We start from the raw sequence: 14,480 nt of genomic DNA on the forward strand, positions 1-14,480 counted from the left end.
TTCAGTTCCTCCACCATTTCTTTGTTAGTTATTACTACATCTCCAGACTCATTTTCCAGTGCTCCAATATTCACTCTTGTCTCTTTCTTATCACTTATGCATCTAAAAATCTCTTGCAATCTTCTTTAATATTACTAGCTAGTTTATCTTCATTTTCATCTTCTTGCCTCTGATTGAATAAAGTACAAAAAAAGAAAAAACAGTCCAGAAGAGGAACAGGCCTTTCAACCCACCTAGCTGGGGCCAACGCATGATGCCTTACCAAGCTAAAAGGTTTATGCCTCAGTGGTCTGTGTCCCTCTATTCCTTGCTTATTCATCTATCTGTCAAGATGCCTCTTCAATGTTGCTATTGTATCTGCTTCTACCACCCTCTCTGGCAGTGCATTCTCGTTACATACCACTCTCTGCACAATGAATCTGCCCCTTACGTCTTCTTTAAGCTTACCCCCTTTTATCAGAAACTGATTTCCCCAAAGAATTAACATTTCTACCCCGGGATATAGCTCCGACTATCCATTCTGTCCTTGTCTTCCATAATTTTGTAAACTTCTTTCAGGTCCCTCCTCAACTTTGCCATTCAAGTGAAAACAAACCAAGTTTGTCCAATACTCCTCATAGCCTTTACCCTACAAACCAGGCAACATCTTGCTAAACCTCTTTGAACCTTTTCCATATCCTCCTGGGAATATGGCAACCAGAATTGTATGCAATATTCCATATGTGGCCTAACTAAAGTTCTATACAGCAGCAACATGACTTACCACTTTTTATACTCTGTGCCCTGACCAATGAAAGCAAGCAAGCTATGGCCTTCTGGACCCCATTATACACTTGTGTTGCCACTTTAAGGGAACTGTAGACCTGTATACTTAGATCCCTTTGTATATTTATGCTTTTAAGGCTTGTGTCATTTACTGTATACATCCACCCTGCATTTGGCTTTCCAAAATGCATCATCTCACATTTGTCTAAATTAAATTCTATCTGCCATTTCTTCACCCAAGTCTCGAGCTACCTATATCCTGCTGCGTCCTAGGGCAATGTTCTTCACTAAGGTTGTTGACCAGCTACTGAGCTGGCTTGTTTTCATTCAGATGTTTCATCACCATGCTAGGTGGCATCATCCGTAGAGCCTCTGATGAAGCAATATTATTCTACTCTACTTGGAATTTGTACTGTTTGGTCTGTTATGGTGAGTAGTGTCATTCTGGTTTTGATCTGTATGGGTTTATATATGGGGTCAAGTTCTATGTGTTTGTTAATTGCACTATGGGTGGTGAATTGTGCTTCTAGGAATTCCCGTGCATGTCTATGGTTGGCTTGGGTTACTATGGTTACCTTATCCCAGTTAAACTGGTGGCCTTCATTGTCAGAGTCTACTGATATTCAGGAAATTTCATCATGCCGTTTTGCTACTAGCTGATGTTTGTGTATTCTGATGGCTAGCTCCCTTCCTGTCTGTCTGATGTAATGTTTGTTGCACTCATTGTAGAGTGGCTGTGGGCTTGTGGGCCACCATGATTCCTAGTGGTCTTAGGAGTCTTGTTGTCAGTTCCAACATGTTCTTAATGTAGGACCAGTGTGTTAGGGCATACTGTGTCCTCCTGTTGTTGCCTGTTTCTATGGATGAAGTTGCAGGGATATCTGTTTATAGTGAGGTTTTCATATAGGTGTCTTCCTCTATCCTGCATTGTTACAGGATGTAATGTTCTTCACCATCTGCAACTCCACCAATCTTTGTGTCATCTGCAAACTTACTAATCAGACCACCAACATTCTCCTCCACAAACAACAGGGGTCCCTGCACTGATCCCTGCAGAACACCACTGATCATAGATCTCCAGTCAGAAAAACACTGTTCCACCGCTTCTGTCCATCTTCTGTGACAAAGCCAGTTTCTTATCCATCTTACTAGCTCATAACCAACACCATGTGACTTCACCATCTGCATCGGTCTGCCATGGGGACATTATTAAAGGCCATGCATATGTCCTTGTAGACAACATGCACCACCCTGCGCTCATGAATTATCTTTGTCACTTCTCAAAAAACCTCAAACAAGTTCACGACACCTGACCTCCTCCACTCAAAACCATTTTGCCAATTGCTAATAAGTCCATATGTTTCCAAAATGTTTTTTTTTCATTTTCCTCTGCTGATTTTTAAAGTTTTCCCAATCTTTTGGCCTGCCAGTAATCTTCACTACATTGTATGCTTTCTCTTTTGCTTTTATGCAATCCCCAATTTCTCTCATCTTCTCCTTAATGTGTTTTTTTCTTCCTTGGGATGAATTTCTGCTGTGCCTCTCACATTACCCCAGAAAGCGCTTCTGCTCTACCATCTTCCCTGCTGGGCTCCCCTTCCAATCAACTCCAGCCAGCTCCTCCCTCATGGCTTTGTAGTCGCCTTTACGCTATCATAATACTGTCACATCTAATTCCGGCTTCTCTCTCTCAAACTGCAGGGTGAATTCTATGGACTCTGCTCCCTGGGGGTTCTTTCACCTTAAGCTCCTTAACCAAGTTTGCTTCATTATGTATCACCAAATCCAGATTTGCCTATCCCCTAGCGGGATCTACCATAAGCTTCTACAAAACAACATCTCAAGTCATAGAGCTGTACAGCATGGAAACAGATCCTTTCGTCCAACTTGTCCATGCCAACAGATATCTTAAATTAATCTAATCCCATTTGCCAGCATTTGGTCCATATCCCTCTAAGCCCTTCCTATTCATATAACCATTCAGAAGCCTTTTAAATACTGCAATTGTACCAGCCTCCACCACCTCGTCTGCCAGCTCATTCCATACACACACCAATCTCTGTGTGAAAATGTTGCCTCTTTAGTCCCTTTTAAATCTTTCCCATCTCAGTTAAACCTATGCCCTCTAGTTTTGGACTCCCTTTACCCCCGGGAAAAGACCTTGGCTATTCACGCTATCCATGCCCTTCATAGTTTTATAAATCTCTATAAGATTACTCCTCAGCCTCTAAAGTGCCAGGGAAAATAGCTCCAGCCTATTCAGCCTCTCCTTATAGCTCAAACTCTCCAATCCTGGCAATATCCCTGTAAATCTTTTCTGAACCATTTCAAGTTTCATAACATCCTTCCTAGAGCAGGAAGACCAGAATTAAAAGCAGTATTCCAAAAGGGGCCTAAGCAATGTACTGTACCGACACAACGTGATCTCCCAACTCCTGTACTCAATGCACTGACCAATAAATGCAAGCATACCATATGCTTTCTTCACTATCCTATTTATTTGTGACTCCACTTCCAAGGAATTATGAACCTGCACTCCAAGGTCTCTTTGTTCAGCAACACTCCTGGGATCTAACCATTAAGTGTATACGTCCTGCCCTGATTTGCCTTTCCAAAATGCAACACTTCATATTTATCCAAATTAAACTCTATCTGCGACTCCTTGGCCCATTGGCCCATCTTATCAAGATTCCATTGTGTTCTGAGGTAGCTTTCTTTGCTGTCCACTACACCTCTAATTTTGGTGTCATCTGCAAACTTACTACCATACTTCCTATGTTCACAAACAAATCATTTATATAAATGATGAAAAGCAGAGGATCCAGCACAGATCCTTGTGGCACACCACTGGTCACAGGCCTCCAGTCTGAAAAACAACGCTCTACCAGCATCAACTCTCTTCTACCTTCAAGCCAGTTCTGTATTCAAATGGCTAGATCTCCTTGTATTCCACATGATCTAACCTTACTAACTCATAGACAAATTCTTTTTCTTGGGATCTGCTGCCACCCTGATTTTCCAATTTCAGCTGTGCATTGATGACCCCCATAGAATAATTATTGTATTTGCGTCTTTCTTGTACTCTACGCTAACTCCTGATTTATTTTCTGCCCCATATCCTGACTATTGCTAGGGGGCCTGTACATAACTCCGATCAGGATCATTTTACCTTTGTGGTTTCTCAACTCTATCCATGTAGATTTTACACCTTCCAACCCCATGACCTTTAGTGCTTACCTTCTGTTTCCTGTTAGTCACCAATCTTCTGTCTATACCAATGTGTTACCTTGCATCATGAGCTTTCCACAATAACCTCTGATGTGACACTTCATCAAATACCTTTTGGAACTCTAAGTACAGTGCATCCACTGGTTCCCCTTCATCCACAGCATATATTACCTCCTCAAAGAACTCCAACAGAATGATCAAACATGATTTCCCTTTTACAAAACCATATTGACTCAATCTGATTACCTTGAACTTATCTCAGGGTCCTGCAATTTCTTCTATCTTAATAATACCTTACAGATTCTATCAGATGTTAACTAGCTTACAGTTCCCTTCTATATCCTTTCCCTTTTCAAATAGAGGAGTTACATACTCTATGTTATAATCTAATGGGACATTCCCCAAATCAAGGGGGTTTTGGAAAATTGGAACCAATGTATCAACTATCTCACTAGCCACTTCTTTTATCACCCTAAGATGAAGTCAGTCAGGACCTGAGCAGTTTTCAGCCTACAACTCAACAATTTACTCAAGTACACTTCTCTAGTGAATATAATTTTCCTGAGATCCTCCCTCCCCTTTCATTTCCTGATTTATCATTGTGTCTGAGATGCTATTTGTATTCTCCAGAATGAAGAGTGATTTAACATTCTTGTTTAAATCATCTGCCATTTCCTTATTTTCCACTGTCTAGCCTCATTTTCATTAAGTCTTTCATTTTTCAATATTTAAAGAAATTCTTACCATATGTTTTTATATTTCTGTATAGCTGTATAATATTCTTTAATGTTTCCTTCATTAAATTTTTAAATAAGTCTTTGTCTATTTTATATTCTGTCCAGTCTTATGAAATGCCACCCATCTTTGCAGAAGTATATGATTTTTCTTTAAGTTTGTTACCATCTTTAACCCTTCAATTAGCCGTGGCCTGTTCCTTGGAAATGCTTTTATTTGTTGGAATGCATCCCTTTAATCACTGCCATTGCAGCTCAAATGACCTATCCTTAAACCTAATTTGCTAATTGAATTTAACCAGTCTTGCTTCCATGCCCTCAGTCACTTTTGGTAAATTTTTGAAAGAGAATTGAACCCGATGCTCTATCCTTCAGACTGAATGTAAAATTTAGTTATATTACCTTCACTGCTGCCCAGGGACACTTCCACCATTAATTAATCCAACTGACATTCTCTTAAAGTTTTCTTTTTGTCTTGCACTCATTATGACAGGCACAAGAATTTTTCTTTAATATATTCTTGCTCTGGAATATGGGTGCCACTGGCAAGGCCAGCATTTGTTCTTCATGCCTAATTGCCCTCGGACTGATTGGCCTGCTCAGCCATGAAGAGGACAGTTAAGAATCAAACACATTGCTATAATCTGGAGTCATGTGTTGGCCAGACCCAGTAAGGAAGGATGATTTCCTTCCCTAAAGGAAATTAGTGAACCAGACGGATTTCGTTGACAATAGTTTCGTGGTTACTATTTACTGAAGCTATTTTTCAATAATGAATTAATCTTGAATTCCACTGCATGGTGGTATTGATCCCATGTCAACAGAAAATCAGCCTGGGTTTCCAGATCACTCATCTAATTTTATAATAGCCTAGTATGATATTCAAATGAGTCAAATGCAGAGTAGATCTCAATATGGGAGGCTTATTTTTTATGTATTTTTTGTTGAGTTTTCTGAACGTATTAATAGGAACAAATAAACCCCAGGATTGGGCACTGACTGAACTGTCCAATTACTGGCGCCATTGGAGCTCTGCTGGCAGGTTGCAAAAACATTTTACTGAAAACAAAAGAAACATTGTTTCAAGGCTAAAGATTTAAATGTTTGCCTGTGTCACTTTTAAGCCACAAGAGATAGAAAAGGCTGACAGCTGCAGAATACATACAGCGATGTTTGGGAATTGATATGTAAATCCTACTTTTAAAAAAGGGTAACTATAGCCATGGTTCAGGGAGAGGTGCTCCCATCTGAGTTAGAAAGTCATGTGGCCATCATTCCACCCCTAAGGGTAACTCAGGCTGGCAATCCACAGGAGCTCTGAGGGAATGCTGCATTTGTAGGAGCTGTTAACTTTTGGATTAGGTGTTGAAACCAAGACACGATTTCTCCTCTCAGGTGGGTGTAAAAGATTTCAAGTTTATTATTTCAAATGCGCACAATGGGCCAAATGACTGCCTCTTCTGTGTTCTTTCATTCTCTGATTCTACAGCATTAAGTTAGGAGAGGGGAGTTGGTGGCACAAAGGTAGAAAAATCCAGAATCTAATACACAGCTGATGTCACAGAGCCATAAGGTCATAGAGCGTGGGAACAGACCCTTTGGTCTAACCAGTCCGCTCCAATCATGTTCCCCAACTAAACCAGTCCCACCTGCCTGCACTTGGCCCATATCCTTCCAAACCTTTACTATTCTTGCACAAAGCCAAATGTCTTTTAAACATTGTAACTGCACCTGCATCAATCACTTCCTCTGGGAGTTTGTTCTGTGTACTAACCACCCTCTGTCTAAAAAAAGTTGCCCGTTGTGCTTGTTAAATCTTTCTCCTCTCACCTTAAAAATATGCTTTTGAATTTTGAACTGCCCCCACTAAAGAAACAGACCCTTGTCGTTCACCTTATCTATACACTTCATGATATTATAAACATCAGTAAAGTCACTCATCAATCTCCCACACTTCAGTCAAAAAAGTCCCAGTCTTTAGAGATAATGGGAACTGCAGATGCTGTAGAATCCAAGATAACAAGGTGTGGAGCTGGATGAACACAGCAGGCCAAGCAGCATCTCAGGAGCACAAAAGCTGACGTTTCGGGCCTAGACCCTTCATCAGAGAGGGGGATGGGGAGAGGGAACTGGAATAAATAGGGAGAGAGGGGGAGGCGGACCGAAGATGGAGAGAAAAGAAGATAGGTAGAGAGAGTATAGGTGAGGAGGTAGGGAGGGGATAGGTCAGTCCAGAGAAGATGGACAGGTCAAGGAGGCGGGATGAGGTGGTAGGTAGGAAATGGAGGTGCAGCTTGAGGTGGGAGGAAGGGATGGGTGAGAGGAAGAACAGATTAGGGAAGCGGAGACAGGCTGGGCTGGTTTTGGGATGCAGTGGGGGGAGGGGTAGAGCTGGGCTGGTTGTATGATGCAGTGGGGGGAGGGTAGAACTGGGCTGGTTTTGGGATGCGGTGGGGGAAGGGGAGATTTTGAGGTTTGTGAAGTCCGCATTGATACCATTGGGGCTGCAGGATTCCCAAGTGGAATATGAGTTGCTGTTCTTGCAGCCTTCGGGTGGCATCATTGTGGCACTGCAGGAGGTCCATGATGGACATGTCGTCAGAGGAATGGGAGGGGGAGTTAAAATGGTTCGCGACTGGGAAGTGCAGTTGTTTATTGCGAACCGAGCAGAGGTGTTCTGCAAAGCGGTCACCAAGCCTCCGCTTGGTTTCCCCAATGTAGAGATAGCCACACCATGTACAATGGATACAATATACCACATTGGCAGATGTGCAGGTGAACATCTGCTTAATATGGAAAATCATCTTGGGGCCTGGGATAGGGGTGAGGGCGGAGGTGTGGGGGCAAATGTAGCACTTCCTGCTGTTGCAGGGGAGGCCGGGTGTGGTGGGGTTGGAGGGGAGTGTAGAGCGGACAAGGGAGTTGCGGAGAGAGTGGTCTCTCCGGAAGGCAGACAAGGGTGGGGATGGAAGAATGTCTTGGGTGGTGGGGTCAGATTGTAGATGGCGGAAGTGTCGGAGGATGATGTGTTGTATCTGGAGATCGGTGGGGTGGTATGTGAGAATGAGGGGGATCCTCTTGGGGCGGTTGCGGCGGGGGCGGGGTGTGAGAGATGTGTTGCGGGAAATACGGGAGAGGCGGTCAAGGGCGTTCTCGACCACTTCGGGGGGAAAGGTGTGGTCCTGGAAGAACATGGACATCTGGGATGTGCGGGAGTGGAATGCCTCATCCTGGGAGCAGATGCGGCAGAGGAATTGGGAATAGGGGATGGAATTTTTGCAGGAGGGGGGGTGGGAGGAGGTGTATTCTAGGTAGCTGTGAGTCGGTGGGCTTGAAATGGACATCAGTTTCTAGCTGGTTACCTGAGATGGAGACTGAGAGGTCCAGGAAGGTGAGGGATGTGTTGGAGATGTTTCCAGGTGAACTTGAGGTTGGGGTGGAAGGTGTTGGTGAAGAGGATGAACTGTTCGAGCTCCTCTGGGGAGCAAGAGGCGACGCCAATACAGTCATCAATGTAACGGAGGAAGAGGTGGGGTTTGGGACCTGTGTAGGTGCGGAAGAGGGACTGTACAACGTAACCTACAAAGAGGCAGGCATACCTTGGGCCCATGGAGGGGGATTGGTCAGGCCTGCGGGACAGGAAGAAGCGGAGGGCTTTGAGGCCATCTGCATGAGGAATACAGGTGTATAGGGACTGGACGTCCATGGTGAAAATGAGGTGTTGGGGGCCAGGAAATTGGAAGTCCTGGAGGAGGTGGAGGGCGTGGGTGGTGTCACGGACGTAGGTAGGGAGTCCTGGACCAAAGGGGAGAAAATGGAGTCCAGATAGGTGGAGATGAGTTCGGTGGGGCAGGAACAGGCTGAGACAATGGGTCGATCAGGGCAGGCAGGTTTGTGGATTTTGGGAAGGAGATAGAAACGGGCCGTGTGGGGTTGGGGAACAATGAGGTTGGAGGCTGTGGGTGGGAGGTCCCCTGAGGTGATGAGGTCATGGATGGTGTTGGAGATGATGGTTTGGTGCTCGGGGGTGGGGTCATGATCAAGGGGGCGGTAGGAGGAGGTGTCGGAGAGTTGGCATTTGGCCTCGGCGATGTAGAGGTCAGTACGCCATACTACCACTGCGCCTCCCTTGTCCTCGGGTTTGATGGTGAGGTTGGGGTTGGAGCGGAGGGCTGTCCCTACTGCGGGGGAGAGGTTGGAGTGGGTGAGAGGGGTGGAGAGGTTGAGGCGGTTGATGTCTTGACGACAGTTGGAGATGAAGAGGTCGAGGGAGGGTAGGACACCACCCAAGCCATTTTTCCATCCCCACCCTTGTCTGCCTTCTGGAGAGGCCACTCTCCCCGTGACTCCCTTGTCCGCTCCACACTCCCCTCCAACCCCACCACACCTGGCACCTTCCCCTGCAACCGCAGGAAGTGATACACTTGCCCCCACACCTCCGCCCTCACTCCTATCCCAGGCCCCAAGATGATTTTCCATATCAAGCAGATGTTCACCTGCACATCTGCCATTGTGGTATATTGTATCCATTGTACCCGGTGTGGCTTCTTCTACATTGGGGAAACCAAGCGGAGGCTTGGTGACCGCTTTGCAGAACACGTCCGCTCGGTTCGCAACAAACAACTGCACCTCCCAGTCGCGAACAATTTTAACTCCCCCTCCCGTTCCTCTGACGACATGTCCATCATGGGCCTCCTGCAGTGTCACAATGATGCCACCCGAAGGTTGCAAGAACAGCAACTCATATTCCGCTTGGGAACCCTGCAGCCCAATGGTATCAATGTGGACTTCACAAGCTTCAAAATCTCCCCTTCCCCCACTGCATCCCAAAACCAGCCCAGTTCTTCCCCTCCCCGCACTGCATCACAAAACCAGCCCCGCTCGACCCCTCCCCCCACTGCTTCCCAAAACCAGCCCAGCCTGTCTCCGCTTCCCTAACCTGTTCTTCCTCTCACTCATCCCTGCCTCCCACCTCAAGCCGCACCTCCATTTCCTACCTACCACCTCATCCTGCCTCCTTGACCTGTCTATCTTCCCTGGACTGACCTATCCCCTCCCTACCTCCCCACCTATACTCTCCTCTCTACCTATCTTCTTTTCTCTCCATCCTCGGTCCGCCTCCCCCTCTCTCCCTATTTATTCCAGAACCCTCACCCCATCCCCCCTCTCTGATGAAGGGTCTAGGCCCGAAATGTCAGCTTTTGTGCTCTTGAGATGCTGCTTGGCCTGCCGTGTTCATCCAGCTCCACATTTTGTTATCCCAGTCTTTAGAGTCTATTTTTCTATCCCAAACCCTCCATTCCTGGCAAAATCCTGGTAAATCTTTTCTGCATCTTCTTCAATTTAATAATATCTTTCCTATAGCAGGATGATCAGAACTGCACAAGTGCTCCTGAAGATGCCTCACTAATGTCCTGTACTACCTCAACATGTCAATTCAAATCTCATTTAGTCATTTGCTGGATTTTAAACTTAACTGATACGTTGTTTCCATGCTGCATGACTCTATGGTTCTATCTGGAACTAGTCTCAGTGACAGTGACTACAAACCATCAAGGATTATTGCAAAAATCCATTTGGTTCACTAATATCCTTTAGGGAAAGGAACTGCCATCCTTAGCTGGTCTGGCCTACATGTGACTCCAGATCCACAGTAATGTGGTTTACTCTCAATTGCCCTCGGAAATGGCTTGAGGTTGGGTAACAGTTATTGACCTAAGCAGGTATGTCCTTTAAAAATAAAGGAAAAAATGAAGCAGCAAAGTCAAATGTCACAATGCAGGCTGACCTAAACCAGTTAATCAGTCTTTGGAAAACCAACTTTCACATCAGCAGTGTTCTGTGACCTACCCACCCAGGACTGGCCTTGAATAACAATGAGTCAGAATACAGGAAGGAGACAGAGTGCTTGATATTGTGATGCAATGAAAACAACCTCTCTCTCAACATCGGCAAAACAAAAGAACTGATCGTTGACTTCAGGAAGAAAGGAGGAAGACACAGCCCCACCATTGGAGATGAGGTGGAGACGGTCGAGAGTGTCAAGTTCCTAGGAGTGATGATCAACAACAATCTGTCCTGGACGTCCCATGCAGATGTAACAGTCAGGCAGCTTAGAAAATTCAGCATGTCTATAAGGACCCTCACCAACCTTTACAGATGCACCAATGAAAGCGTTCTATCTGGGTGCATAAGGGCCTGGTACAGCAACTGCTCTGCCCAGGACCGTACGAAACTACAGAAAGTTGTGTGCACAGCCCAGACCATCATGGAAGCCAACCTCCCATCCACGGATTCCACCTACATTCCTCGCTGCCACGGAAAGGCTGCCAACATCATCAAAGAACTCTCTCACCCCAGTAATACTCTCTTCCAACCTCTTGTATCAGGCAGAAGATACAGAAGCTTGAACACATGCACCAACAGATTCAAGAACAGCTTCTTCCTTGCCATTATTAGACTGCTGGCTCTAACTTAAAATAATGTTGATCTTGCTAATGCTGACCTTGCTTCATGCACCTCCTGTGCAGCCATAACCTTGATCTACCTGTACTGCTTGCAAAACAAAGCTTTTCACTATACTTAGGTACATGTGACCACAATAATTGAAATCAATTCAAATCTCAAATTAAAGATTTATTATACCTTAGTGCTGCTGTGCACAATTGAAGAAAAGAGTTATAAAGGCAAATGGTGTTTGTTTTCACTTTCTATGAAAACCTTTGTTTCTTAGATTCAAAAAAAGTGGCACGAGGTTCAATTGAGTTGGAGATGTGAAGTGATGTGTTGAAGCTTCTAGAATAAATTCAACACAAAGGATTAAGCTGAACACTGGCAAAGTGATCAGCATTAGCATAAAAGCTAAAGACTTGGAACAGACACCACATCCGTGCAACAAACAAACAAGTTCATGTTTCAGATTAAAAGTCTTGATCTAAAAAAGGGACAAAGTTAAAATATCGGTAGTTTACTCCATGCAGACATTGCTAAGCTTTCTGTGTGGTTTTCCAGTTTTCCATATTTCAATTCTAAGGAGATACACAAAACTTAATGCTATTAATCTGGAGTTTAAGTTTAAAACCCCTAATCACCTGTATAGACCCAAAAGTCTCTGCAATCCCCGTCAATAATACCATCTGACTCTCTGTCTTTCTCTCCTCCTTAAAGATGGTCTTTAAAATAGACTTTCTTGACTAAGAGATAATAAGAACTGCTGATGCTGGAGTCTGAGATAACACAGTGTGGAGCTGGAGGACACAGCAGGCCAGGCAGTATCAGGGAAGCAGGAAAGTTGGCATTTTGGGTTGAGACCCTTCTTCAGAAATTCCCCAAACACCAACTTTCTTGACTAAGCTTTTTGACCCTTTCAGAATATCTCATTATCTCCCGAATTCCCTATGCAAATTACTGCCCCATCGCCACTCTGTTTGCCTTTGCCCAAGTCCTTCATGTTGTCATCGTCCAAATCTGTGTCCATCTTTCCCAGAATTCTATGTTTGAAACTGGCCAGTTAGGTTCTGCTCCTGAAACTGTCCCAAAACAGCTCTAATCAAAGTCACAAATGAGATCTATGTTTTTCTAATCATGGCTTTCTTTCTCTCCTGCAAAGTTTGGAAAGCGACAGCAAAGAGAGATTTGGGAGGCCCCAAACATAAAAACTGGGATATACATTCAACAGGTAATAGAGAAGGGAAATGGAATGTTGGCTGTGATTTCAAAGGGAATGGTGTATAAAAGTAGGGAGGTCTTTCTTAAACTATACTAGGCACTAGTCTGACCGCATCTAGAAAATCGTGAACAGTTTTGATCCCTTTATTTAACAAAATTTATACTGGCATTGGAGACATTCTAGAGAAGGTTGAGTCTAGATGTGGAGGGTTTGGAAGTTTGGCTTGAACTCATTGGGGTTTAGAAGAATGAGAGGTGACCCTATTGAAACATGCAAGATTCTTAAAAGATTTGACAGGGTGGATGTGGAGAAGTTATTTTCCCTTCTGGAAGAATCTAGGATCAGAGGGCATAGCCTTAAAGAAAGGAATCACCCAGTTAAGTCAGAGATGAGGAGAAATTTCATCTCTCAAAGGGTAGCGAATATGTGGAATTCTTAATTACAGAGGGCTATAGAGTCATCAAGTCATATAGCACAGAAACAGGCCTTTAGGCCCAACCTGTCCATGCTGATCAGGTTTCCCAAACTAAACTAATCCTGTTTGCCTGTGTTTGTAACTAGATCCATTGTTTGACAGGCATTGTGAACCATTGGTGATTCATCTTCTCACCAAGTCTTCCGTTCTGACCAAAATAAAGTTTTGCTGAGTGCAGTGACATATCTGCTTAAATGTCTGCCACTGTTCATAAATTCATAAGATAAATGTGCAGAATTAGGCCAATCGGCCCATTGAGTCTGCTCCAGCATTCGATCATGGCTAATATGTTTCTAAACCCCACTCACCTGTCTTCTCCCTGCCGACGCATTGACCTTCTCCTGACGTTTCGGGCCTAGAACCTTGAAGAAGGGTCTTGTGTTTTTACAACCCACTTTGTGGTTGTTCCATCTGAGGCCAGTGAGAAATGACCCAAAGTGCATTGATGATCATGAGCTAGGCAATCCCATCAACTTCCTCCAGAAAATTGTTAAGAATATTCAAAGCTGAAATAGGCAGACTTTTATTCCTGAGGGTTATCAGTTCAGGGGTTATGGGAAAAAGGCAGGAAAATGGAGTTGAAGATTATCACATTTGCCATGACCTCATTGAAAGGCACAGCAGTCTTCATGGGCTGAATGGCCTAATTTTGCTCCTATGTCTTATGATCTTGTGTCATAGCTGGAGGAATGTTGAACATTTTTAATAGGGTTTGGTCTTGTCAGAGCTACTTTGCCATTTTTCACCAAATAGGCAAAAGTGGTCAGGTTAACTACATTGTTTCAAAGATAGTAGGAACTGCAGATGCTGGAAAATCTGAGATAACAAGGTGTAGAGCTGGATGAACACAACAGGCCAAGCAGCATCAGAGGAGCAGGAAGGCTGACGTTTCAGGCCTAGACCCTTGAAGAAGGGCCTTCTGTTCATCCAGCCTAACACCTTGTTATCTCAGGCTAACTACATTGATCTTATTTCCTATTCCTTATGGAAAGGGCATTCAAAAGAAGTCTGAAATATCCGGTAAACAATATCCTCCCTTTGAATATCGCTCCCTATTGTGAATGTGGGGTCTATGAACGTATGCTTACATTTGTTGAGTATATTTTATTAAGTGTACATATTATTCTGATCAAAAAAACAATGCTTGCACTCATAGAGTCTTTCACGGAAGCCACAAAACTTCCCAGGGCCGATAAAGTACTTTTCCAACATAGCCACTTTGTAACGTCGGAAAATTTGGCCATTTGTGTACAGCATTTTCCCACAAAGCATCTATATGAGGGTTAAATACTAACTATGACATGGACAACTTCAACAATGGAAGAGATAACAAGGTGTGGGGCTGGATGAGCACAGCAGGCCAATAGATCAATCTGACTCAGCAGGTAGAGCCCAAGTTTAACATTGCATCTGGTAACCATTGATTCAAGGAAGACTATTGGCATTTTAAGAATTCTTGCAAAATGAGTAAAAGACTTTTTATTAATTCATAGGATGTGAGCATTACAGAGAAGACCAGCATTTATTGCCCATCCTGAATTGCCCTAGAAGTGTGCGCTTATAAATTGTTTCAGAGGGAAGTTAAGTGTCATTGCTGTGGGTCTGAAGT

General features: G+C 44.1%; 1 protein-coding gene across 2 annotated transcripts in view; it reads left to right on the forward strand.

Moving 5' to 3' along the window:
• Positions 1 to 1,121: 1,121 nt before the first annotated feature.
• The window catches only part of kera (keratocan), a 36,040-nt gene continuing 22,681 nt past the window's right edge, over positions 1,122 to 14,480 (forward strand). The window contains exon 1 of one of the 2 annotated variants that reach the window (XM_059652527.1): positions 1,122 to 1,194. The gene's annotated coding sequence lies outside the window, so the exon portion shown is untranslated. Of the gene's footprint in view, positions 1,195 to 6,038; positions 6,123 to 14,480 lie in introns of those variants that run through there. The other variant, XM_059652526.1, reaches the window with a different exon arrangement.

Source organism: Stegostoma tigrinum, chromosome 18 (genome assembly GCF_030684315.1).
Source record: "Stegostoma tigrinum isolate sSteTig4 chromosome 18, sSteTig4.hap1, whole genome shotgun sequence".
Lineage (NCBI taxonomy): Eukaryota > Metazoa > Chordata > Chondrichthyes > Orectolobiformes > Stegostomatidae > Stegostoma > Stegostoma tigrinum.